The sequence below is a fragment of the Eurosta solidaginis genome, chromosome 5, assembly GCF_040869045.1.
Source record: "Eurosta solidaginis isolate ZX-2024a chromosome 5, ASM4086904v1, whole genome shotgun sequence".
NCBI lineage: Eukaryota > Metazoa > Arthropoda > Insecta > Diptera > Tephritidae > Eurosta > Eurosta solidaginis.
Window position 1 is genome coordinate 142595841 of NC_090323.1, and position 27604 is coordinate 142623444.

The 27604-nt window shown below is 37.8% G+C and overlaps 1 protein-coding gene and 2 pseudogenes across 2 annotated transcripts in view; 1 reads left to right on the top strand and 2 right to left on the bottom strand.

Annotated features, from left to right (window-relative positions):
• The window catches only part of Rab26 (RAS oncogene family member Rab26), a 162507-nt gene that overhangs the window by 118668 nt on the left and 16235 nt on the right, over positions 1-27604 (bottom strand). The window lies entirely within an intron of this gene.
• LOC137252911 (histone acetyltransferase type B catalytic subunit-like) lies at positions 13737-18982 on the top strand (annotated as a pseudogene).
• On the bottom strand, positions 20315-21629 carry LOC137252912 (uncharacterized; annotated as a pseudogene).

A 27604-nucleotide genomic window follows, 5' to 3' on the forward strand; every position in this document is an offset into this window, starting at 1 on the left:
TTAGAAGCGTTAGTTCTTCATTGCAGTTGAAAAGATGGTTAATGTCATGTGGCGGACATAAGGACATGGCGTATATAGGGACTGATTCTGGTAAGAAAGAGTTTTACCAGTATCCGAATTGAAGTTGTGCAGGGAAAAGACATCTCGCTGGTAAGTTTGCTCTTCTCTACTGCAAGATCAGGTGTTAGACTCTCTGGGCATTTATCAGCATACGACTTTGGCGACTATTTGTGGTTGGCGCTATGAGCGTTTCTTTGTAATTCCTTACGGGTCTAAGCATTTGATGTAACTGTCACTGCAAGCTCGCGAAAATGCAGGTCATTATCGAATCTTGCCGACACTATCCACGTCCACGTCATAAAAAAGGTCGCCGAAGATTTCGTCGGTGATAGGACCAAGTAATTTGAGGCGAAAAACTTCTCGGGAGAGGAAAAGAGCTTCGACATGTAAAAATTAAATAAAAGTGGGAATAGGACCCACCCTACGGCACCCCTTGTTTAATTAATTTTAGTTTTGGTAACAGGCCTAGCGCTATAAGTTCTATCCTGTGGTGGGGTTTTTGGTTCAAAACGCACTGTACATATTTAAGTGTTAATGGAATTTAGCGCGGTGGCCGTTCTATGAAAATTACGTATCGCCAGCAGAAAGCGATGGATATTGTGACGAATATTATCACTAAGTGATACATCACTAAGCGGTTATTAAATAAAGGCACAACTATAATAAATCAAGCTGCCACTCTTGTGTTCGTAAACAAATCAATCATCATTTACGCACATACATACGAGGCAACGAAGAGATATTACGTGCACACACTCGTGGTCATCAGCCGAAGTAGTGCTCACACATACACACTCATATGACTATGAGAAACTCATAAACTATAAATATACAAGTATGTATATTGCTGTTAACCAAGCAAGAGATTCTAGAAGGCGAAACGTCTAGACTTTAGTAGAAATATGCGAATGAAGCAACGGAAAGTATAAAAGCAGTGCAAGCTGAGTAATCAGTAACCAGTTTGATTTAAGCACGCTATTGGTTGTATAAGTGTTATTGTGAAGTACTCTCAAAGTAGTCTAATAAAGACCATTTTGCATTATTGAATATTGGAGTTATTTATTCAACAGTTTAGCGATTTGAACGTTAGCAGAAGGTTTGGAATAAGCGGAATTCCCTAAATTCTTTACAATATTTTGTTGTTGTTACTGTTGTTGTAGCAATGCTTCGCCCCACCTAATAGCTGCGACCGATCACAAATTGTCATCAATATCCTCTAACGGGAGTCAAAGGAAACTTGCTGTTTCAACAGGGGTGGACCATAATGAAAGGGTGTTAGAGGCGTTGGTTCCACATTACAATTAAAGAGATGGTTGGTGTCATGTGGGATACATTGCAAGCGGGGCATACATTTTGTATGTCGGGGTTGATTCTGGATATGTAAGAGTTTAAACTGTTACAGTATCCAGAACGAAGTTGAGCCAGAGTGACTCGCGTTTCCCTGGGGAGTATGCGTTCCTCTTCTTCTTTTGGGTACTGTTTTTTGAGTACTGGATTCACCGGGAAATTCCTGGCATAAAGGTCCGACGCCTGTTTGTGGAGTTCACCAAGGACCTGCTTGTGTTTTTTTGCTTCTACGGCTGAGTTCTCAGGTGCCGTATTTCCTCAAAATGCTTATGGAGATGACTCCCTAAGTCCTAGGCGGTGTTGACTTATCAATCAGATGTCTGTTGGGATGCCCAGGTATCTAGGTATTCAACAGGAACTGTTTTGTTAGCATCTCATATATTTTGTCACTGTGCTTTGTGTGTTGATATGGATTTTACGGTTGACCATAGCTTAATAACATTGACAGAGAGGTTAGTTTTTCTTGGATGTTCCTCCCATTTTATGTTCCTGATGATCCCTCGCCAAAGTTGCGGCCTAGATTTGAAAATTAGCTCACCGGTACTCATTCAATGACTTTGCTAAAAGCTTGTTCCCTTTGACGGACATCAGTCCGATTTGGGAGGACAGAAAACGACTGTCAGAATATGCTTTGTAGTTGAGCCTCTTTAATTTTTATACTCAACTGAGCAAATCCCACAGATTATATAAACTTTGTTGACATAACGTTAGGTTGTAACAACATAAGCTAATAAACAAACAAAAATGAGCAGTGTGAAAAAATTAATTAATTTCCATCCGTCTGGCTTTAGACACGATAACTTGATGAAACTTATTTATTTATTTAATATGACCGAAGTCCGACGATGTATTTTAGATTTTTGATAACACATATTACGTGTTTTGTCCGTAAATAAAGTGGCTACAATAACTAAATTGCAATTGCATAAATTTTTCAAATATTATTGGTCAAAAATCAAAATTGGTATAAGTTGTTATCAGAACTTGCAAACTGGTTAACCTTGTCGTAGGTAAAGGGTCTGGAAAGAATGAACGAAATCGGTAAAGGGCCATGTCCACTTTTACAATAAAGAGGGCCGTAGATAAATATATTTGGTAAGGTTAGGTTAAACTGGCCGGTCCATTAGGACCTCATATAGACTGAATGAGTCCGTACTGTTACCAGAAGTTTGTTTAACGACCAAATGAAAAACTATATCAAAAACCAAAATATAACTCCGGCCTCTTGGCAAATACTTTAATTTTTCTACAAACTTTGCCACTTGCAGCTTCTAGATCTGACGGTCATATCCCTCCTAATTGCTGGAGTCTTAGCCGGGAAAGCACAGCGCATGACGCAAAACGTGGGCGGTTCTCTCCTCCCCAACCCGCACTTCCTACATCTGCTGTCACTGACCAAGCCTAATTTAAAGGCATGTGATGCCAGAAGGCACAGTGTCTGTTCAGAATACCCGTCATGAGTATATATTCCTCTCTTTTCTTGATAGGAGTAACTTTTTTAGCCTGAGGTTGTAAGAACTGCACATCATCTTCGAAATTGTCTAGCCCGCGATTGGGTCCACTCCTTTCTCGCTGGTCGATCATGTGCACCTCTGTCCAATATAATTGGGACATCTACCGAGCAAGCTTAGAGGGATGTACCCTTTTTAGCCATATCATCCGCTTTTTCATTCCCATCTATTCCCATGTGTCCTGAGATCCAATATACATATGTATATGTATGCCTCTCCCTGTCCGATTTAAGCTATTACCTTCCTGTGTTTCTACTGCTGTGTTTCTACTATTTCCGCCTGGAAAACGCAGTGATCGGGCAGCTTGTAGGTTCTGTATCAGCACAATATATAGCAAACCGCACTCCTTCCTCTACTTTAGAACCATCAGTGTGCACGTTTATCGCCATTTGGGCACCCATGCGCCAACCATCCATCTCTATTGGAGCTCTAAGATACCCTTAGAAGTGCAGATGCGGAATAAGGTATTCTGTTCGCCCTGCAATTGATGACTCTATACTACTATAGCCATATGGTCTGCACTCAAGCTGCCCGAGGCACTGAGCCTCGTTGCAATTATTAACGCTATGTTCTTTGCCACCAAGTCTACAGATGGAATATGCAGAAGGGTATACAGTGATACAGTGCAGCCGTCGGGGTTGTTTTCAGGGCTCCCGTAATGCTAAGCATTGATAGCCTCCATAGCCCCTGTAATTGTTTGAGGTAGGTCCTTTTTGTGTGGCTGTCCACCAAACGAGGACTCCATATTAGAGGATAGGCTTTACAACCGCTGTAAAAACCCAATATGAGAGAAAAAGGACAATAAACTCCACGTACACCCCAGCATTGTTTTACATGCATAAAGTGCCGTCGAGGTCTTCTCCACTCTCTCTTCCACATTAAGCTTCTACGACAACTTACTCTCTAGAATGATTCCCAAATATTTTGTGCAAGGTTGTTCCTGCAGTGTCACCCCTCCTAGCAGTGGAAACTTCAACAAGGACAGCTTGCGACCTATGAAAAAAATCGCCGCTAGGGGCGCAAAGATCGAGATATTCAAAAAAATCGTATTTGTGGTCCGAGTTGGTCCATATTTGGAACACATAATACATGCATGAATAAAAAGCGACCTATGATGTCTTATTTGGCTCATATTTGGAACAAATATTACATACAGTCCGGTAGAAGTGACATCAAAATACTTTGGAGTTCGAGGAGGGACAAGCATACGTGGCGCTGAGTCGAGTAAAGTCTTTGGAAGGATTAAGTATTGAGGACTTAGATTGTAACAAATTGTCAGGAAAGAGTCACTAAATGAACTAAATAGAATGTGAAATAATAGACAATTAAATAAAGACTAAAAGACTAAAACTTGAAAATAAAATAATAAAAAAAAAATTTTTCAGTTAAACGGTTTTATTGAAAACAATACTTATATGAAATAATAATAATTAGGTAGGTCCTAGGTACTAGTAATCACACTCCTCATCAATCTAGGGCATTGATCGGACAATTAAATAAAAGCGTTGGACGCGTAAAATTTCTATTGATAGTCAGATATAAGACCAACTGAACCTTAATAAGTTTATGCTACGCCTCACATTTTTAGGTTATGCTACGCCGCACATTTTTAGAAATTTCACGCGCCCAACGCTTTTATTTAATTGTCCGATCAACGCCCTAGATTGATGAGGAGTGTGATTACTAGCACCTAGGACCTACCTAATTATTTTCTAGCTCTTAGTATTATTATTATTTCATGTAAGTATTGTTTTCAATAAAACCGTTTTACTTAAAAAAATGTTTAAAGTTATGTTATTTACAATTTCAAACGAGGGATTGATAAAAATTTGAATAAAGTAAAACTAGAATAAAGAAATGAAATCAAAAACATTAAACTTCTTAATAGACCACCCTTTTACCTGTCTCTCCTGGTTTAATTAAAAAGTGTGGTGAGTGTATCCTAGCAGTAATCAACTAATGCGTAGAAATATGTTATGTAATATGTATAAATGTGTAAAGAAAACAAAGAGAATAAACAGGATTTATAAATGTATATTACCCTGGCTGGAGCGGCGGGCGGCCGAAAGTAAGAAAGAAAGGAAACAAATAGGAACAACAATCCTAGTGGATTTCCTACAATCTTATACAGAATTAAGTGTAAAGAGACTTTAATTCCGGTATATAAAAAAACATGCGTATACACATTCGTAGAGCTCGCGTAAATTAATATAAAAAAAGTAAAAACAATATTAAAAAATTATTGTGATCAATGTAACAAGTTCAATGGTGTTCAAAATTTAGTTTTGCCAAAAAAACTGGAAAAAAATTATTAAACAAATGTGCAAATTTGTTATAGCGTATTCTAGCATACTCTCGTGGTCTGCAACGTGAACTTCGAGATTTCGGGAGTGCCTCTAATCTAATAAGTTCCTAATTTAAAACTTCACGAAAAGACAATAAATGGCGATCTTCAGCCAGTCGCTCACTTGCTCATTTGCTGGTGGTGGCACACACTTGCACTGTGATTTATGTGATAAGGTGTGATGTGAAGCGATGAGATGTGATGGAATGGGGTGTGATATTGTATGCTGTGATGTGATGTCGTGCTGTGATGTGATATGATGGTGTTGTGTCGTGCCGCCGTTTTGCGTCCTTGCTCAATGGGTTGTAATGATTGGTGGCAAGTGCCGCAGTAGGCGTGGATCAACCTGGCTGCTTGCGGCTTATACTTAGTCGTAAGTGTTTGTTGGTGTACTGTTGTTGGTATTTAGTGATGTTGTTTTTGTTGATAATGTGTAGCATATATGTGTATTACTCGTATTGTTAGAGGTGGTGGTGGTGTGTGGTGTTGCCTGTTGTTTAATTTTGCGTGATTTTGTGGTGTGCTTGCTTGGGTAAAGGTTGTTGTATTTAGGTGGCTGGTGTGACTCAGAGATGGTTTTTGCCGGCTCGAGGTCAAATATTGATTTTATAATAAAAAAAACAAAGTTTTAATTTTGTGTTCCGATATATTTCGATTACAACCTTCGGTAATCATCTTCAAGGGAACTATAACAAATATAACATTATTTATAATATTGTTACGAATTTTACTGCAAATCCTCTTATTTGCCCTTTTGCTAGGTTCGCATCGCTAAACTGTTGAATAAATAACTCCAATATTGAAGAATGGAAAAATGGCCTTTATTAAAATACTTCACAATAACACTCAAACTGTGCAACGAATAGCTTGCTTAATAACCACACTGATTGATAGCTCAATGAAACTCTACTATTCAAAATAATACTGCTATTGCTCGCTAGATATCGTCTTAGTCGTAACTGCTTGACAACTCAAATCAAACTGAATTACAGCGCCTCTACATCTGTCGCCTTTTATACTCTTTGGTTTCCTCGTTCGCATTTTTCTAGAATCTACTAGCATTGTCCATGAGCTCTCAAACTTCTCAGCTATAACTAAAATTGCACAAGTTTATACATCTTTTAGGCGCTTCCAGAATCTACTAGTCCAGTAGCTCTCAAACTTCTCATATATATGCATGTGTTAGTGCATTGACTCTCCGCTGTTCGTATACGTACATGGTACATATATGTAGACGCAGTTATTGTTTCGTTTATGTAAATACATAATGATTGAATTATTGATGTGCATTCACGTCACTGCTTAGCATCGGCTTAGAGACGATAGCATCGCTCAGTGCTGCTAACATTCGTTACACTGCCCTCCACCTAAGTCTGATCGTCCCGATCAGACAAATCTCTCGATCTAAACGCTGCTAGCATCGCCAAATGTACCACTCTTCTACTCCGTGGTTTCTCAATGCTTTATATGCGGTAGATGGTATCACTGATCTTCTTCACAACCTTGTACGGGCCTTCCCAACTGCACCGAAATTTGGATGGAACACCTTTCCTCCGGTGAGGGTTGTATAACAGTACCAAATCTCCCTCCCGGAAACCTTCCGAATTATTTTCCTTGCCGTACCTGTGTTTCATCTTACTACTCCTTATCCTGGATCTTTCCCTCGCACTCTGTTGCTCGGCCAATGAAGAACTACTTCGCAGAGCTTGCGCTGGACGGATTTTCTTTGCATAATCAGTATCGTTCCGACGCTTCACAACAGTAGTGTTCCTTGGCTTGAAACCACCCTTGCATTCTTTCTTCGTTTTAGTACGTCCGTTAGGGCTTTTCAATGCCAGTGTTTCTCTCACAGGTACCTTCGGTTTTGATTTGTTTGGCATATTTGTTCCATCAACCTTTACCTTTGAATTTCGTGGCATTCGTCGAGTCTTCTCCACCAGTACCCGATTACTGCTGAACCCTTTTTCCAAACTAAAGTTAAGTGGCACATCTTGGTTCTCATAACGCATCACCCTTCTATGCATATCGATCTTGATGTCATGGTCAACCAAGAAGTCCACTCCCAATATAACTTCAGCAACAATCTCCGCCACAACAAATTTGTGTAGAACCATGACCTTCCCAATCAATACTTCACATATCACTTCTCCCTGAACTTGGTTATACTCGCCAGTGACCGTACGCAACTTTGCTCCAGGTAACGGTTTTACTCTCCTGTTGACCAAGTCAGATCGGATCAAGGAATGAGATGCGCCCGTATCTACAGTCAGTACACGTTATTTACCATCCACATTCCCTCTGACGGTAAGACTGCTTGATTTCCTTCCAATCTGCGACACAGATATCACAGGACATTCAATAGCCGGGGCAAGTTTTCGTTCTTTACATTCGACACGCTCTTGCTCATTTCCGCCAGCTTTGCGTTTACGGCCACCGACATTGTTGGAACTATTAGGACCAAGATCGCAATGACGTGCAATGTGACCTGAGTTGCCGCACTTGAAACATTTAATAACTCCGGCATTCTTCTGTTGAGATCCCTTCAGTGCTTCCAAAATTGTGTCTACCCACTCTGGTCTTTCCACTTCCACACGATGAGCTTTGTATGCTGGTTTACTCAATAGTGAAGCCGTTTCCTGAGTCAATGCATGTGATACCGTTTCAGCAAATGTCAGCTTTGGGTTTGCGTATGTAGCTCGCTTCGTTTCCACGTCCCGTATGCCATTTATAAAACTCTGGATTTTTACCCTCCCGGTGTATTCCACGGGTGCATCCGCATTTGCGAAATGAGCCAATCTTTCAACATCCGAGCCAAACTCCTGCAAAGTCTCATTAGCTCTTTGGTGACGGTTTTGCAACTCAATTTGGAATATCTGTTTCCTATGCTCGCTTCCATAACGTCTCTCGACAGCGGCCATCAATGCTTCATAGTTGTTCCGCTCTCCTTCGGGAATCGTCTGAAGGATTTCGGCTGCTGGCCCTTTCAATGCCACGAACAGAGCTGCAACTTTATCTTCAGCATTCCAGTGGTTCGCTGCCGACGTCTTCTCAAATTGGAGCTTAAATACCTGGAATGGAACAGAACCATCAAACGTTGGGGATTTTACCTTCAGAGTAGACGTTGAAGTGATTGGACGGTTCAATTGTAACTCCTGAATCCGATCTTTCAAAGCATCCATCTCGGTCTCCACTTTATTTTGTCGTTCACTAACAGCCTCCAGCTGTGATGAGAATTTTGTTTCCTGTGCCTCCAGCTTTGTTGAGATACGCTCTTCTTGTGCTTCGAGCTGTAATGTTATGCGTGCCTCTTGTTCTTTTAATTGTTCTGCAATTTGTGACGCCATGTGTGCTTTCTGTTCTTCCATCTTCGATGTTATTCGTGTCTCTTGGAATTCCATCTGTGATGACTGTTCTTCTAGATGAGATGACATATACGTTTTCTGTTCTTCTAGTTGAGATGACAATTGCGACGACATTGATGCTACTGTCGATGTTTGTGCAGATATTGCAGCCAATATCATGTTCAAGCAAAAATTTTTTAATATAATGATGCAGGCGCAAACTTCGGTGGAAAGCAGCGGAGCGTAACAAAATTCTAGTAGGTCACTTTCACCACACCAAAAACTTTAACACAATTTTTAACATAATTTAAGCACAGAAATACACTGATTGGAGTTTTAGAGAGTAAAAATGTGAATTCTGAACACATTAACTGAATAAAAAGTGTACAAATAATTATTAAATAACAAATACAGACAGTGGTAGTTTAACAAATTCTGCTGTGGTAAGTGGTGAATGTGACCTACTAGAATTTTGTGAAGCTTGCCTCGCACGATTTTTCGTCTATGCAATGTCTCTATATTATATCGTTTCTGGTTCAAGTCTGTGCTGGTAACCGTTTGCGATGTTTCGTTTTTCTCTTCAATTTTTGTTGTCTCCTCGCCATCAAGGTGAAAGACATACTCTTCCACATCAATTCCTTCTGCTTCCATTGCCTCTCGTAGTCGTGCTTGAAGTTCGATTTTAATGCCGCTTGTATTCAATCCACGGTTCTACAACTCCTTCTTCAGCTGCTGGATCTTCAATTCACTCCACTTTGCCATGTCCAAGTTGTATTCGAAGTCTTCGGAATTTATTCACAATTCCTCTTCTGACACCAATTGTTACGAATTTTACTGCAAATCCTCTTATTTGCCCTCTTGCTAGGTTCGTATCGCTAAACTGTTGAATAAATAACTCCAATATTGAAGAATGGAAAAATGGCCTTTATTAAAATACTTCACAATAACACTCAAACTGTGCAACGAATAGCTTGCTTAATAACCACACTGATTGATAGCTCAATGAAACTCTACTATTCAAAATAATACTGCTATTGCTCGCTAGATATCGTCTTAGTCGTAACTGCTTGACAACTCAAATCAAACTGAATTACAGCGCCTCTACATCTGTCGCCTTTTATACTCTTTGGTTTCCTGGTTCGCATTTTTCTAGAATCTACTAGCATTGTCCATGAGCTCTCAAACTTCTCAGCTATAACTAAAATTGCACAATTTTATACATCTTTTAGGCGCTTCCAGAATCTACTAGTCCAGTAGCTCTCAAACTCCTCAGATATATGCATGTGTTAGTGCATTGACTCTCCGCTGCTCATATACGTACATTGTACATATATGTAGACGCAGTTATTGTTTCGTTTATGTAAATACATAATGATTGAATTATTGATGTGCATTCACGTCACTGCTTAGCATCGGCTTCGAGACGATAGCATCGCTCAGTGCAGCTAACATTCGTTACAATATCAACTTAAACTATTGACAATAAAATAATAACATACATTTTGTTTTACACGTCCGTTCTGTTTGACGCGGAGCTTTCTACTGTCGATTTGTTAGTTAGTAAATGTCTAAATATATGGGGCGGAGCCGTCAACATCTGTTTTGTAATTTAGTCGTATGTTAGGTGGTGTGTTAATTATATGCAGCATTTCCAATGTGAGGCGCTTGCTATAGTTTGACTCTTGTTGGAGAATAGTTGCATTGTTTAAATTGGGAGAGTGGCCGCTACTCGCACAGTGGGCCATTAAAGCTGTTTTATAAGTATTTGACTGTGGATTTTGTTTAAAGTCTGACTTATGCTGTGCTAGTCTTATTTTTAATTTTGACTTCGTCGTCCCTACGTAGACGCGATCACATGATTCATCTTCCTTGCCATTACATGGTATTTTATACACCACATTGCTCTTTTCCGTGTGAGGTATTTTAGCTTTCGTATTGTTAAAAATATGTTTTAATGTATTTTTTGGTTTATGAGCTATTTTATATGTATTTTTATTGTAGCAGTCAGACTTTGCTAAACGCTCTGAAAGATTGGGAACGTAGGTTACAGACTTGAAATTTGTAGGTTTTTTTGTTTCGTTTTGTTGATTGCTGTTATTTATATTTCTTATTAATGTCTTTATAAGGTTTTCGGGACAATCATTTTTCTTCAATAAAGTAAACATTTCTTTTTTGGTTTCTTTGTGGTAACTTTTATCTGATATATCCAACATTCTTCGTATACAGCCTTTCGCTGTATTATTTACCATAGACTTCGGGTGTTTTGAATTGAAGTTAATGATTCGTCCTGATGATGTTGGTTTTTGATACCACTTTGTTTTGAATTGATTTCCGCGTTTTATCACGATGTCGTCTAAATACGGTAATGGCTGGTGTGTATTTCGCCTATATGGCGGTGGGATCCCTATCGGAGGCAGACGCGGTTTCGATAGTTGTGATGATTCGAATGGTGGTAATTCTTCTGTTGGTGGCCAGGGTCTGAGTCCCGTGTGGTTCCGGAACTTTAAGATTTTATGACACCGTTTCTATTTATAAGCGGTAAGCAGTTTTTCATCCACGTTGGATATCTTCATTTGCTCATTTTCTAGTTTACCACATAAGATGCGCTTTTCGACGTCAACACAAGTTGGCCTGCACCTTTTTTCATAGGGGTAGTGTAGGTCGAAAGAACATATTGGTGACGAGTAAGCCTTATACGCAGCATATATCTATCTTCTCCCACGTGCTGTCAGCAAACCACGTGGGGATTTTTGTTGCGAATCATTACTTTGAATGCAATTGATGATGCATGTATGTTGAAGCAGAGATTATGATCGAATGTCACACCCAGAAGGTTTGAGTGTTCGACAGTTGGTAACGTTATACCAACAAGCTGATCTCCAAATTGCTATGTCGGCTTATAGGACAGGAGTGCTTTATTTTAATATTCTAAGTCCCTCAACTCGCTGGGAAACAAATCTTGCTGCCCTTCCACAACGTTGCTTAGACAGCAGGACAGGGACAGAAAAGTCAGATTATTCATACCATAAAAACCGACTTTCCTAAATGGTAAAAAAAAGGAATCTGCTTATTGTTTAGGGTACTCAGAGTCCCTTTTAATATTAAAAATGTATTAATTTACCACATAACCAATTGAAGATTGTGACCAAAATGTATTTAACAAAGAAAAAAGCTTAACGCTTTCAGAAAAGTTTTCAAAATTTTTAAATTCGAAATTTGAGAACGATAGCTTATCATTGTGAATTCATACAAGTGGCGAATGTTTGATAAAAACATCCACAATAGTAAACAACCTCGATCACCTGTTCAATCGCTGTTCGATTACTTAAATTATTTGTTCATATGTTTTTCAAACATTTTTGTAAACGACTGATATATTGCATTATCTACATATTTTAAAATGCTTGCTTAACTGGCTGCTCACATTTAACATATTAACTAGATTTTAGAAATGAATATTAATATGTAGTCTGGTTTTCTGAATACACATTTAAAAGAAAATCTTATTTGAAACACAAATGGGCAATTCATGGCACCTCAAATTAATAATCGTGATCAAAACACAAACCTTCCAGTGAAAAATCTTTCTATTCCTCCATTGTCATAAATACCTGTCAAATAATTGCCGACAGGGAGAACCATGATGAAATAATAAAGGTGATGTCAACAAAATAACCTCACTTTTTCGGCAGCTCTATTTGCCAATATATACTTGTACTACAAAAGTACTAAATTTTTATTGCTAAATTTTTCGTAGAAATTCGCTCAAAAAATTTAGTTTTCTGCAAAATTTTGTCTATAATCTTTTGGGGAATACAAAGTTACGTTTATGTTTATGTCTAAAAAATTCTGGTAGCGGCTAGTATTATACTTCTAAACGTATAGTACAATCTACTCCGATCGTAGTAGAATTCAAAAGCAGTTATGTATGATAGACAACCCTCTAAATTATGCATGCCGAACTTGTCAGAATAAGTGAAAACGTCAACGGGATGAGAACACCTGAATATTTATTTCATCATCGGGAGAACCATTGTAAATTCATACAAGCGAAAAATCTTTCTATTCCTCCATTAGGGCTTGCCACATTGACGACGGCGGTGTAGCCGCCACATCTGTCATATTATTTTTACACATGTTCTTATGGCGATGGTTTTTTTAACGACAACATGGCAACACGCCAATCAACCACGAATGCCGCTGTCGCCAGATTAAATCTATTTCTATTTTGACAAGCGGCAAAGTGTTAATGCTTCTTCTTAACTTTTCTGACAAGTAATTTCGCGCGTGTTTATTGAAAGTTCTTCTTGGGTAAAATTGGTAATAAAATAAAATTAATTATAATCTCACGGTGTTATAATAATAATAACTTATTTGACATTATATTAAGCGGTACAGAAACAGTTTAAATTATTGGTAAGAAAAATCCTCGACTGAAAAAAGGTAATTGTTTACTTTAGGGTACAACTACTAAAACTCGTCCAAAAATATAGGGAGTGGTGTCAAAAGACGCGTCTTGATCCCTGGACCACGAATCCGAAAGCGGAAATCAGACATTTTATTTCTTTTCGGAGAAATTTGCAAACAAACCCGAAAATTTTCATGTGGTTGTTGTGATTTTGATGATTTTGTGGTACCCACAAGAAAAACTGTGGGTAAAAGTGTTTTACGCGGATATAGTTTTGGTCTCCAATCCGGTGTTGGACCCACCCAGGGCAATTTTTTATAAGCGCTGCCGAATGCCGCCAATGCAGAAAGGCGTTCCGCGCAAAAATACTATGGATCCCACCCCCGGTTTCGGAGCGCTACGGAGCCATTTTTCGGTTTTTTGGCAATATCTTTTCACAGACATATAATTTTTAATTTCCGCTTTCGGATTCGTTATCCTGGGTCCAAAGTGCGTCTTTTGACAACTCTCCCGATATTTTTGGACGAGTTTTAGCAGTTGTACCCTAAAGCAAACAATTACCTGAAAAAATATGATAAAATTGTTTCTTCATAAACTTGAATTACATACATAGATTGCTACAATTTCAACAAATTAAATATGGATAGAGATGAAAAATGAATTGAAGAGGTGCGGAAAATGCCCATTATATATAATCTGGGCTTGGAGGACTATAAAAACATAAAGAAAAAGGAATTGACATGGAGGCAGGTCTCCTCTGCTATGCAAAGTGAAGGTTAGTATACATATTTGAGATTTATTTCTTCATGTGGTGTAAATTTCAATTTCAAATGTAGAGGAACAATGCAAAAAGCGGTGGAAGGGTTTGCGAGACTCCTACAAACGAATTAAAAAGTCCCAGCTGCTTGCTTCGGGTAGTGGCGCCCCAAGTCCGAAACGAAAATGGCGCTATATGGAAGCCATGTCATTCCTGGATAATGTACAAGCGTCCCGAAGGTAACTAAAGAAAAAACCTATACAATTTAATTTGATACATTAAAAATAAACTTTTGTAGCACAATCGGTAATGAAAGTGATGCTGAAAGTGAAAGCACCAGTATCATTTCCCCATCATCAAAGGACTCAACGCCACCACCACACAAAAACGATTCTCCACGGCCTAGCGCAAGGACACGAAAAGTGAGCTCATTGTACTTATGCATTTTACGGTGTAAACTTTATTAAGAAAGTAAAAAATTTATTTTACAGGAAACTCAGCAAAAGTTTAACGATTTTCTGGAACTTGCTTCTCAAAGCATTAAAAATACTTGTTCTGCGTTTTGTACTCACGAAAAAGAATTGGACTCTACATTTCTACATTTTCAAACCTTGGCCAGCAAAATAAAGGAGTCTGGAATTCCGAAGAACGTTGCAAACAAAATTGAGGCTAAAGTGTCGGCACTGGTATTCTATGAAATTGAAAACCACCTAACTAACATGTAAATATATCCAACTAAGTTAAAGGCTTATTAGTGGTCTAAGGGCGTACGAAAACCAGTTTTTACGCATAATTCAAAAAACGGCACTAGGCCGTGGAGAATCGTTTTTGCGAGGTGGTGGGGTTGAGTCCTTTGAAGATGGGGTAATAACACTGGTACTTTCACTTTCATTACCGATTGTGCTACAAAAGTTTATTTTTAATGCTTGTACATTATCCAAGAATGGCATGGCTTCAACCTTCCTCCATGCCAATTCCTTTTTATACTCAGTTGAGCAGAGCTCACAGAGTATATTAAGTTTGATTGGATAACGGTTGGTTGTACAGGTATAAAGGAATCGAGATATATATAGACTTCCATATATCAAAATCATCAGGATCGAAAAAAAATTTGATTGAGCCATGTCCGTCCGTTAACACGATAACTTGAGTAAATTTTGAGGTATCTTGATGAAATTTGGTATCTCAGATCGCTATTTAAAATGAACGATATCGGACTATAACCACGCCCACTTTTTCGATATCGAATTTTTCGAAAAACCGAAAAAGTGCGATAATTCTTTACCAAAGACAGATAAAGCGATGAAACTTGGTAGGTGGGTTGAACTTATGACGCAGAATAGAAAAATAGTAAAATTTTTGACAATGGGCGTGGCACCGCCCACTTTTAAAAAAGGTAATTTAAAAGTTTTACAAGCCTTAATTTGGCAGTCGTTGGAGATATCATGATGAAATTTGGCAGGAACGTTACTCCTATTACTATATGTACGCTTAATAAAAATTAGCAAAATCGCAGAAGGACTACGCCCACTTTAAAAAAAAAATTTTTTTAAAGTAAAATTTTAACAAAAAATTTAATATCTTTACAGTATATAAGTAAATTATGTCAACATTCAACTCCAGTAATGATATGGTGCAACAAAATACAAAAATAAAAGAGAATTTCAAAATGGGCGTGGCTCCGCCTCTTTTCATTTAATTTGTCTAGGATACTTTTAATGCCATAAATCGAACAAAAATTTACCAATACTTTTGAAATTTGGTAGGGGCATAGATTTTATGACGCTAACTGTTTTCTGTGAAAATGGGCGAATTCAGTTGAAGCCACGCCCAGTTTTTATACACAGTCGTCCGTCTGTCCTTCCGCATGGCCCTTAACACGATAACTTGAGCAAAAATCGACATATCTTTACTGAACTTAGTTCACGTAATTATCTGAACTCACTGTATCTTGGTATAAAAAATGAACGAAATCCGACTATGACCACGCCCACTTTTTCGATATCGAAAATTACGAAAAATGAAAAAAATGCCATAATTCTATACCAAATACGAAAAAATGGATGAAACATGGTAATTGGATTGGTTTATTGACGCGAAATATAACTTTAGAAAAAACTTTGTAAAATGGTTGTGACACCTACCATATTAAGTAGAAGAAAATGAAAAAGTTCTGCAGTGCGAAATAAAAAACCATTAAAATCTTGTCAGGAATTACATATATAAATAAATTAGCGGTATCAAACAGATGATGTTCTGGGTCACCCTGGTCCACATTTTGGTCGATATATGGAAAACGCCTTCACATATACAACTACCACCACTCCCTTTTAAAACTCTCATTAATACCTTTAATTTGATACCAATATCGTACAAACACATTCTAGAGTCACCCCTGGTCCACCTTTATGGCGATATATCAAAAAGGCATCCACCTATATAACTAAGGCCCACGCCCTTTTAAAATACTCATTAACACCTTTCATTTGATACCCATATCGTGCAAACAAATTCTAGAGTCAACCCTGATCCACCTTTATGGCGATATCCCTAAATGGCGTCCACCTATAGAACTATACATAAAAGAAGAACATAAAATACTCTTTAGTGCCTTTCATTTGATAGACATGTCATACAAACACAATCCAGGGTTTCCCTCGGTTCATTTTCCTACATGGTTATTTTGCCTTATGTTGTCACCATAGCTCTCAACTGAGTATGTAATGTTCGGTTACACGCGAACTTAACCTTCCTTACTTGTTCTTTATATTTTTATAGTCCTCAAAGCCCAGATTTTATACATATAATTGGCATTTTCCGCACTTGCCTGGAAAAAATGATTTCTTTCTAGGTAGTTTTACTTTCGGTGGTACTGTGCTATATCGCGGAAATGGATAGAAGAGAATTTTCGTTAACTTGCAGAACAAATTTTTTGAACAAAATCAATTTTAATACACAAAAAAAAGTTAAAAAAAAATTTAATAATATAAATATGGTAGTGCAAAACTTTTTGCTATTTTTTACAAATTACTACCTAAAGTACATACATCTGTGCATACAAAAATTGCAGCAACAATTTCATCAGCTATGTTATTTTCTTAAATTTTTAAAATTGTATAACGAAAATTTGTAAACCGATTTCATAAACGTTTTCCGATAAATTCGCAAAGTTTTTTAACATAACATTTGCGTATATTTGTTGCTCCTACTTTTGTATTCACAGGTATACATAAACCTGTTGACAAAAACTTTATTTCAAGAACGTTTTTTTATATTATTAATTATTTATATTGTCCAAATGGTTGTAGAACAACTTTTTTCAATTTAAGTTTGTAGTATGAGTACCTGGGGTACAAATGTACTTTTACTTTACAAGACTGTTAAAATTAATAAATTTCATTTCTCAAATCATGTTAAGCACCATATTTTATTGTATGTTGGCCAAATGCTAGAAATTCGGCAGCACTCCAATCGCTTCCACCGAAAGGAGGTCCCATATTTTTTATTCCCTCGGAAATATTCCCCCTATTATTTTCTCTTGGAGAGAACAATAATTGGGGAAAACGAATTTAAAATTTTCGAAGTAAGCAGATTTGTCAATTGAAATTTTGTTGCGCGTTTCTATTTTTGCTTAACAAATTGAAAAGTTTAGTTATAAAAAGGTTGACAATTGGGTTTGGAGAAGCTATATATTGCGCTGGCAACCTGAAAGGGTTGCCCTACACAACCATTTCTTCCAGGGATAAACGAACAAATTCCTTGAGGGAGCGCTGTTTAACAGGGATGGCGGATATACACGAATATGTGGACCTCGTACTGGATGCAGTCCAAGATGTGGAATTTAAATTAAGTAAGTCATCCGCATTATACAAAATATTTAACATAAACAGCACGAAAGTTATATGTTTCGCATATTCAAGTACGCCGCAAACAAGATTTGGAAGATGACAGCCTTGTATTTCATTCCATGATGGCACATCAAATATTTGGTGAATCTGAAAGCATATTCGGATATAAAGGTTTATGTGTGCGTATTTTATACACTGCTGGTCCTCTACATATTTATATTGGCATTGAATATGACAGTCGAGTTGATGAACTATCAGGCGGAGATATAAAGGCTGATGTAGTTGTGCGACCGATAGCGGAAAAATTACCTGATGGCTGTTTTTTTGTTAACATGGATGAGTTTTTGAAAACACTAGATAAAGCAGATAAGTTTCAACCATTTGGTGAAAAAATAACCGAACAGAGTGTTACTGATGAAGACGGACAAGAGCACTTCTTCGAACTATATCATTGTGACTATAAGGTGCCGGCATTCTTAAAATTCTTCAGTCGTTTGCAGACATTTATATTATGGTTCGTTGATGCAGCATCCTATATTGATGTTGATGATCCGCAATGGAGCTTCTTTGTATGGTATGTTGACTAAATGTGCTACTTCAATAAGTAACTTATATCAATTTTTATATTCCTACAGCTATGAATAGTATAAAAATGATAATGGTGATTATCAGTCTGCAACCACTGGCTACACCACTGCATATGAGTACTGCGCATATCCTCAACACATACGACCGCGCATTAGTCAAGTATTAGGGCTACCACCATTCCAGAAACTTGGCATTGGCACAAAATTCATTGAAACTGTCTATAAACGTTACTTACCAATCATTAATGTCATTGATATGGCAGTGGAAGATCCATCGGGTGATTTTCAGCGTTTACGCAACTATATTGATGCTCGTCTGTGTATGGGACTAAAAAGTTTTGGAAGTGATGTCATCAAAAAAGGATTTAACAAAGAAATGGTTCATGAGGCACGCGAAACGTACAAGGTAAACTAATTTAACTAATAACTATTAAAAACCACCTGTTAAACTGATGCTCATCTCTTTCCAGCTAAATTCACGTCAGTGTCGCCGGGTTTATGAAATACTTGGGCTATATTATACAAACATTTATGATAAGGACGATTATCGTGCTTATCGTTTAGATGTAAAGCGTTGGTTAAACGCAATTTATTATAAACATATAAATGATATTAAGAAAATGGAAAAAGCTAAAGTGAATAAGGAATGGTTGAGAGCGCGTTTACCTACACCAAGTCAACGTATGGAGCAATTGCATGAGGAATATGAAAAAGTAGAGAACGCATACAAACAAATTGTTGAAAAGTTACGTGTGTTATGTATGTGTTACAGTAAATGATATAGATTTTAAGTGTTATTTTACATCTGATTATTAATTTTTATGTAATAAAACCTAAATTATTAATGGTACAATAAGAGTTCCGAATCTTTTACCTCCTCCATCTGCTGCGTGGCTTTATATACAGAGAACATGAAAATATAGATACGAAAAAGTTACGATGGTCAATTTGAATCGGTTACAGGAATATCATGATACTGCCTGGGCTTAGTTGGTTAATATCCCGCAAAAGACAGAGGATGGTTGATTTTTTTCGCTATAACAACAACGATGCCTATTCTGGGTATATCTTTGACAGGATGTTTTGTGTAGACGTCAGCAAGTGAGTGAACTTGCAGATAATATGACTTTTATCACTCTGAATGGGGACGCCCTAAACACGAGTCAGTGCAGGACTTATAAACTACGTCATCGGGGACCAATGCTTACTTTTGTATCACCCTCTTGCCATCATTTTGAACACCTCACTTTCTTGGCTTTATGAATTTATGGTCAGGAAAGAAAGATAGTAGTCGTGGTGCATAACTTGTCAAAAGCCTTTGACACGGTTATCCAGAACGAAAAAGAGGAACGCACACTCCCTAGGGAAACGCGAGTCACTCTAGCTCAACTTCGATCTGGATACTGTAACAGGTTAAACTCTTACAAAACATACAAAACATACAAAACATATGTCCTGCTTGCAATATGTTCCCACATGACACCAACCACATCTTTAACTGTATTGTGGAACCACTGCCTCTAATACCCCTCTCATTATGGTCCCCGCTCATTATGGACTCCCGTTAGAGGATATTGATGACAATTTGATTTGGCGAAGCACTGCTACAAGAACAAGAACAACATGCCCAGGTGTCTTGGTATTCAACAGGAACTGATTGGCTAGCATTTCATTTCTCTCCCTTAGGGGGAGCTATTCTCGCCTCATTGTGTAGGTGTTGTTCTGGGGACATAAGAAGACAACCAGTAGCGGTTCTGAGGGCAGTGCTTTAACAGGCCTGTTGTTGTTGTTGTAGTGATAAGGTTGCTCCCCGGAGGCTTTGGGGAGTGTTATCGATGTGATGGTCCTTTGCCGGATACAGATCCGGTACGCTCCGGTAACACAGCTCCATTAAGGTGCTAGCCCGACCATCTCGGAGTTAGCTATTTTCAGAAAATCTAGAATTTTTTTTATATTCGCTTTACTAAAGCCCAAAAAAATGTAGTTGCCTATAGTATAAGCTTTCGGGATTTTAAGATAAAACATTCACTGATGAAACCAGTGAAATGGAAAAAACACTCATTTATACTTCTGACAAGAGAAGGACGATATAATTTTGAAAAGCTTGTTGCCTATAATTCCCTTTGCTGCACTTTTTTTTTAGAAAGTTGTATTTAAAAAGCATGAGAGGAAGAACGGTTTACAACTCTCTGTTGGAACGACTCCAATGGATTTATTTCGCCTCTCCATTGTCCAGAAATTTCGCGGTTATGTTCATTTCGATCCACCAATTCAAGCGTGAAGTAGTTTCTATCATGTTGTAGCATTAAAAAGTTATGTAGAACCAATATAGCTAAACAATTTTGTCTGCATTCTTTGGACAAGCCGATATTGTTGTAAGTAGTATTCGCCAGCGACTTTCCAGAATGCCGAATTTATTCTCAATATGTACTCTAGCCTTGGACAATACAATATTGTACTTCTCCTTATCATCACTTAAATATATACCCGGAAAAGGACGCATTAAATTTGTTTTAAGCGGAAATGCGTTATCCCCAACAAAGTAATATGGAAAATTAATAGCTGTTCCTGGCAAATTGGTAGGGTGAGGGATTTCTAATGTTCCATTCAATATTTTGTTTCCAAAGGAACTTCGGGCAAAGACTCCACCATCACTCTGACTCCCCAAAGCACCAATGTCTACATATGTAAAGAGGTAGTTTGCATCACATGCTGCCATAAGAACGATGCTATGAGTCTTTTTATAATTGAAATACAAGGCCCCACTCTTAGATGGGCGTACAATATTGATGTGTTTACCATCAATAGCTCCTAAGCAATTCGGCATTCCTGTTTTAATAAAGAATTTTTCGGCAATTATGGCAAGTTCTGCTCGGTTCGGAGGTGATAAATATGCGATATGTAGCTCATCCCAAATGGCATCGCATGTTTTGTATATAATTTCCTTTACAGTTGACACACCCATCTTAAAAGTCCAAGCTAGAACATTATAATTACAGTGTTGAGCTAAGAACCTAAAAATATATGTTAAAATTATCCACATATACATATATAAAAGTATTATATATTGCCTTTTACAAAGACTCAACTAACAAACATATATCAATGTCATAGCCAGGCGCGTTTCTGGACATATTGGTTTTCTGTTCGAGAAGCGGCGCAATTTCTCCCTAAGTAGCGTCAATAACAAATTAAAGTTTTCTGTGCTCATCCGCGTTACTTTAAAAAAATGCTCTTCATCTTTTTCCTGCAACTGTTGGAAGCATGTCTTGAAAAATCCCTCTTCTTCCCGCATCAGGTCACAGGGCGAACCCACCATCGTCTATTTTTGCACATCATAAATATTTCATTTACTAAATAAGTGATGTAGGATATCTTAGCAATAGTAGCCACAAAATTGCTGATATTTTCCACAACTTCGCTCATTTTATTCTCCCTTCACTTTTTTTTTGGGATTTGGTTTCGTGGATGTGTCTATATATAAATTTAATTACAATTACAAGAACGTTGAGCTCCACCAGTTTCCAATGGTAATACCAGAGGCCAGAACCATGTGTAGATGCTTGCTATTTAGAGTATAATGAATTTGTTGATTGTAGAATGATCGTAGAAATATATCAGATTTATACAGTATACAGAACGAGTTATTTTATTTCCATTCATGTAGCTGACTTTTTAATTTATTTGCAGAATTTCAATCGCAGCTTGCTATTTAGAGTATAATGAATTTGTTGATTGTAGAATGATCGTAGAAATATATCAGATTTATACAGTATACAGAACGAGTTATTTTATTTCCATTAATTCATGTAGCTGACTTTTTAATTTATTTGCAGAATTCCAATCAACTTGGCGGGACGTTTGTTTTGACAATGAAATGTTAAAATACATCAGCTGTTCGAAACAGCGCTGCCACTGTAGCTGTGGTTGCCATTGTAACCAAGTAGTCAATGCATGGCTACGATTGTTGTCAAGTTTTGCTTTGTTGTAGCTGTCGTCTGTATCCGCCGTGTTGAATGTGGCCAGCCCTATTGCCATACCTACCTGTCAAATAATAACTGACAGGGAGAACGACTGTCGCGAATGGTCAGAGAATAGAAGAAAGGTTTGTTTTTTGCTCGCGGTTAATAAATTGAAATTCCATGAATTGCCCATTTGTGTTTCAGATCAGCTTTTATTTTAAATGTGTATACAGAAAATCAGACTACATATTAATATTAATTTCGAAAATCTAGTTAATAGATTAAATGTGAGCATTCAGTTAAGCAAACATTTTAAAATGTGTAAATAATGCATCTCTTTATGTGTCACTAGTTTATTGTTGACAATTCGAAATTATTTACATATTTTCCTGCTGTCTTTTTAGTTTTTAAGCTCATTTATATTTTCAATACGTTTTTTACACAACAATTCAGTGTGTATTTTTGTGTTTATGTGAGGTTTTACGTTTTTTTTTCACAATTCCCAGTGGAACTAACATGACCCGAGGATTGGCAAACTTGTTTGAAAGTGGTATTTATGATTTCCAATTTACACTGGGATGAATTGTCAAAGCTTTGAAAATTGGTAAAATTAACAGGCCAAATTAGAAAAGAATGTGAGCAGCCTAATTGTTTGATATGAAAAAATAAAAAATAAAAAAATTAGACCGGTGAGAATTAACAAATTTTTTTAAACGTTGTTGTTGTACTTTGCCCCATTCAATGGACACGACCACTCACAAAATGTCATCAAAGTCCTCTAACTGGAGGAAACTGGCTGTTTCAACTGGGGCGAACCATAGGGAGATAGGTGTTAGAGGCGTAGGTTCCACATTACAATTGAAAAGATGGTTGGTGTCATGTGGGGACACATGGCATGCAGGACATACGTTACGTATGTCGGGGTTGATTCTGAACAAATAAGAGTTTAACCTGTTATAGTATCCAGAGTGAAGTTGGCCCAGGGTGACTCGTGGCTCCCTTGGTAGTGTGCTTTCTTCTTCTGCAAGGGTAGGATATTACATATTAATACCTGGGTTCACCGGGCGCGTCCTGGCAAAAGCGTTTACCGATTCTATGTGGATTTGGCTTAGGGTCTGCTTATGGAGATGCTCCATTAACCCCCGTGGAGCCGGTGCTAGATCAAGAAATTGTTTGCTAGGATGTCCTCGTTGGTGACAATTTAGCAATACCTACCTGTTCAGCATTTCGTTGTGCTCTTTAATGTTGAGCTCGTTGGCCTCACTATGTAGGTGGTGTTCGGGGTCATAAGGAGAAATCCGGTGACAGTTCTGATTGCAGCATTTTGACAGGCCTATATCTTTTCCAGTATGTATTTTTAAGACCAGGCGACCAAACTGGTGACGCGTAGCTCATGAGCGGCCAGCCAATTGCTTTGTACGTGGTTAGCAACGTTTCCTTATATTTTCCCCAGGTGCTGCACGCAAGCGACTTGAGGATTTTGTTGCGACCTTGTACTTTAGATAGAATTTCGGTATCATGGGCCTTGAAGGTTAGAGTATTATCGAACGTTGCCCCTAAGATCTTTGGGTGACTGACAGTCAGTCGTGTGACACCATCGACGTGAACGTGCAATATTTGCGACATCGGTTCCTTCCACGTCGTAAACAGAGTGGACGTGGATTTTGTCGGTGATAATGCCAGGTTGCGCGAGGTGAAGAAACTGGAAAGATCGGGGAGATAGCTGTTTATTTTAGAAACTAGTTCATCAATTGAAGGGCCAGGTCTGTAGCCATAATCGTGCAGTCGTCGGCATAGGAAATAAATTGTAAGTCCTTCTGGTGGAGAAGGGAGTTCTCAATTTCAATTTATTTAAAAACTATGTATTTGTGCAGTAAGATCGATAAATGATCTTTTTTAGCACAACATTTAAGTATACAAGAAATATATAAGTTACTCATGAGCAAGCTTAAAGCTAAATAACAATAATAATGGTAAAACATTGAAAGAAAATGTAAACATTTAACATTTGCAACAGAATAACAAATATTATATATATATATATGTATTTAAAGAATTTAACTAACTTATATGATAAATATTTTATAAATGAAAACATAGATAGCAAATCTCATCATTGTACATATATATGTAAATCAGTGAAAGTATGAATATAAAGTTTTCTTAAAGTTGGTTTTATTTAAACCATTCTTAATAGAAGCTGGGATGGAATTTCAAACTCTAACAGCGTTGACAAAAAATAGTTTTGCAGACGGTAGGAGAGACAAGTTGGTAGCAATCAAGTAATTTAGTCGGCCAGACATTGGAATAATCAATTTCTTATATAGGTAATTAGGCTTTCTCTCCGCCATCAGACGATAAAGAAAGATATAATTTCTTGTCTTTAAATACTCCAAGATTTCACAGCCCAAGAGGCTAGATTTCCATGCAGAGATATGCTCGTATCTTGTCAATCCGTATACATATCTCGTGACATTATTGAACACCACTTCAATTTTATGAGCAGACTTGGAGTCCATCTTGCTATAGATAAGTTCAGGATAACAAATGATCGGTAGTGTAAGTTGTATAGTGAGCTTTCTCCTAATAGCCACCGGAGTATATGAGGCAGAAAATCGTAGGTTACGTAAAACATAATAAATTTTACTTATGATAGAGTTGACATGATCGGTAAATGTTAGGCTAGAATTAATGATAAAACCTAGATTAGTAACCTTTGGCACAAATTGTACACTCTCATCTCCTAAAAATAGCGGCGGAATGGTTGAGGAGTCCACGCGTCTGTTACATATAGGGAGCACATATAGGACTTATAGCAGTTCAAACGGAGGCCGTTCTGCAAAGTCCAAGATGTGATAAATGATAGGTCTTTGTTGAAATCAGAACATAATTTATTAGTCTCCTCAAAAGGGCGTGACATGTAAAGCTGCATGCCATCAGCATACGCATGAATTTGAGCGGACTTGCACGTACTAAACACGTCATTGACAAACATGCTAAACAAAAGTGGGCCCAATATAGAACACCAACTAAAAGAGGTCGCAGCTCAGAGACTTCAGAGGCAATTTTTACACGCTGGGTCCGACCATCCAAATAACTTTTATTAGCCGCACAGCGGATTCCTAAACCCAAAGTATCTTACTAGCTTTGAACACAATAGTTCATGATTGACGGAATCAAACGCCTTAGAAAAGTCTAGCAAGCACAGCAGCGTCATATGGCTCTTGTCAAATGGTATTCGGATGTCGTCAAGTATTTTCATCATAGGCGTGGTACAGCTGTGCTTTGCTCTAAAACCAGACTGGAACGGAGATAACAAGCCAAGACTATTAACATGTATATGGATTTTCTGAGACGGGGAATCACATTTGCAATCTTCCATACATCAGGAAAGCAAGATATCGTGAAGCAGTGGTTTATGATATTGGTAAGCGATGGTAGGATAGTCGGAAGAATAATTTTAATAAATTTTAGGGGAATTCCGTCTACACCAACTGCATTAGACCGTATTTTAAACACACATTTTGCATCATCTAATTCCGAAACAGTACTAAACTCAAACATCTGACCAACATAATTAGCAGGACACGAGTAACTCCGGTGAAGACCGGGCGAACATGAAAAGGTAGTACGGTCGACAAAAGCATCGTTAAGAGTGTTAGGCTCTAGCGAGCATTCTACATTGTCATTAACATATACCCGATGGTTTCTCAGATTGCGCTACAAAACATTGCATTGCATTGGGTAATACATCGTCCAACTTTTTAAGAAAGTACTTTCGCATTTCTCGGCTAATAACTGAAGTAGCCGGTCCATCTTTTTAGACAAGGGAGAAGGTATGAACCTTCTATGTCTTGTGAGTAGCGGGCCGTGGTTGACTGTGTCAAAAGCTTATGACAGGTTAAGTGCCACGAGCACCTTGATAGGGGTTTTCCTGATTTAGTTCATAATTAATCTGGGTATTTATGGCATTAGGCTTGGTGGTGGTGCTGTGCATTTTGCGGAAACCATGTTGGTGCGTGGCTGGGCGAAGATTTGCCGTGAAATGAGCGAGCAAAACGGTTTCCAATGTCTTCGCTACTGACGAACGGAGTGATATCGGTCGATATGACTCGCCTTCATTAGCGGGTTTGCCGGGGTTTTTCAGGGGCCCACCATTTAGAGGAATTAAGACATTTTTTTAATTCAGGAGAGTATTTAGTTGTCCCATGTGCAAATTTTAAGCCGAATTTCCAAAGCAACGAATATTTATAATGTTTTTTTGCCTGGGCCTCAGCAGACAATAAAAACATCAAACAAAAATGTGTTTCTCAGGGGGCCCGCGATTTAGAGGTACTAAGACATTTTTTTTTAATTCAGGAGAGTATTTAGTTGTTCCACGTGCAAATTTTAAGCCGAATTTCAAATGCAACGAATCATGGCGCAACGATACAAGGTGGCGGCAGCATGGGACAGCTGATTATAAAATTTTTTTATTTGAATTGATACATCAACTTCCGACGCAGTACGATTTTGACATTTGTCCATCGAATTTACAAAAACAAAGTACATCAAACTTTTGTTTATGTTTGTAGGTATGTCGCCATGCTGCCACCTTGTATCGTTCCGCCATGCAACGAATATTTATAATGATTTTTTGTCTGGGCCTGAGGAGACAATAAAAACATCAAACAAAAATTTATGTTTACATGAATCCGAAATCGTAAAATTTTCGTGGTGACACTGATGAAGGCTCATCTTCAAAAGGTCTTTCAACAATACCACCAACTCTGTATCAAAGTTCAGATTATTTAAACGACTACGACATCGGTACCGTGAATAATGAGTTTTTGCGATCTGAAGAAGTCAACGAAATAATTCGTCGAGGTCATCAAAAGTGTCCTGTTATTTTTCCACGTGATTGTCCTGACGAGGCATTTCCTATCTCGTTGTTAAACAGAATCTTGCCAAATGGAGAGAAAGTGGAGCGTGACTGGTTAGTGTGGAGTGCCAGTAGCAATGCTTTTTATTGGCTACCATGTCGTCTGTTAAGCACCAATACTTTAAATCGACCTAAAATTTGTTCTACGGATATTCGAAATTCCAGGTATGGAAGAAGCTATACGATAAACTGCCATCACACGAAAATACTCAAGATTATATTAAATGTTATATTCAATGGCGATCTTTACAAAATCTAATTCAAAAGGAGGCTACAATTGATACACTTATCAATGAACAGCTAATCACTGAAACTCAAAAGTGGAAAGAAATTTTATATAGAATTTTGGACACTATTTTATTTTTGGGTGAAAGAGGCCTGGCTTTCAAAGGCGAAAGTATATATCTTGGTGAACGAAACGATAGAATATTTTTGGGCATCTAAGATCTCATAAGCCAATATGGTCCGATACTTAGAGATCATTTGGAGAAAGTTAGGATTTCACAACAGCAGCATAA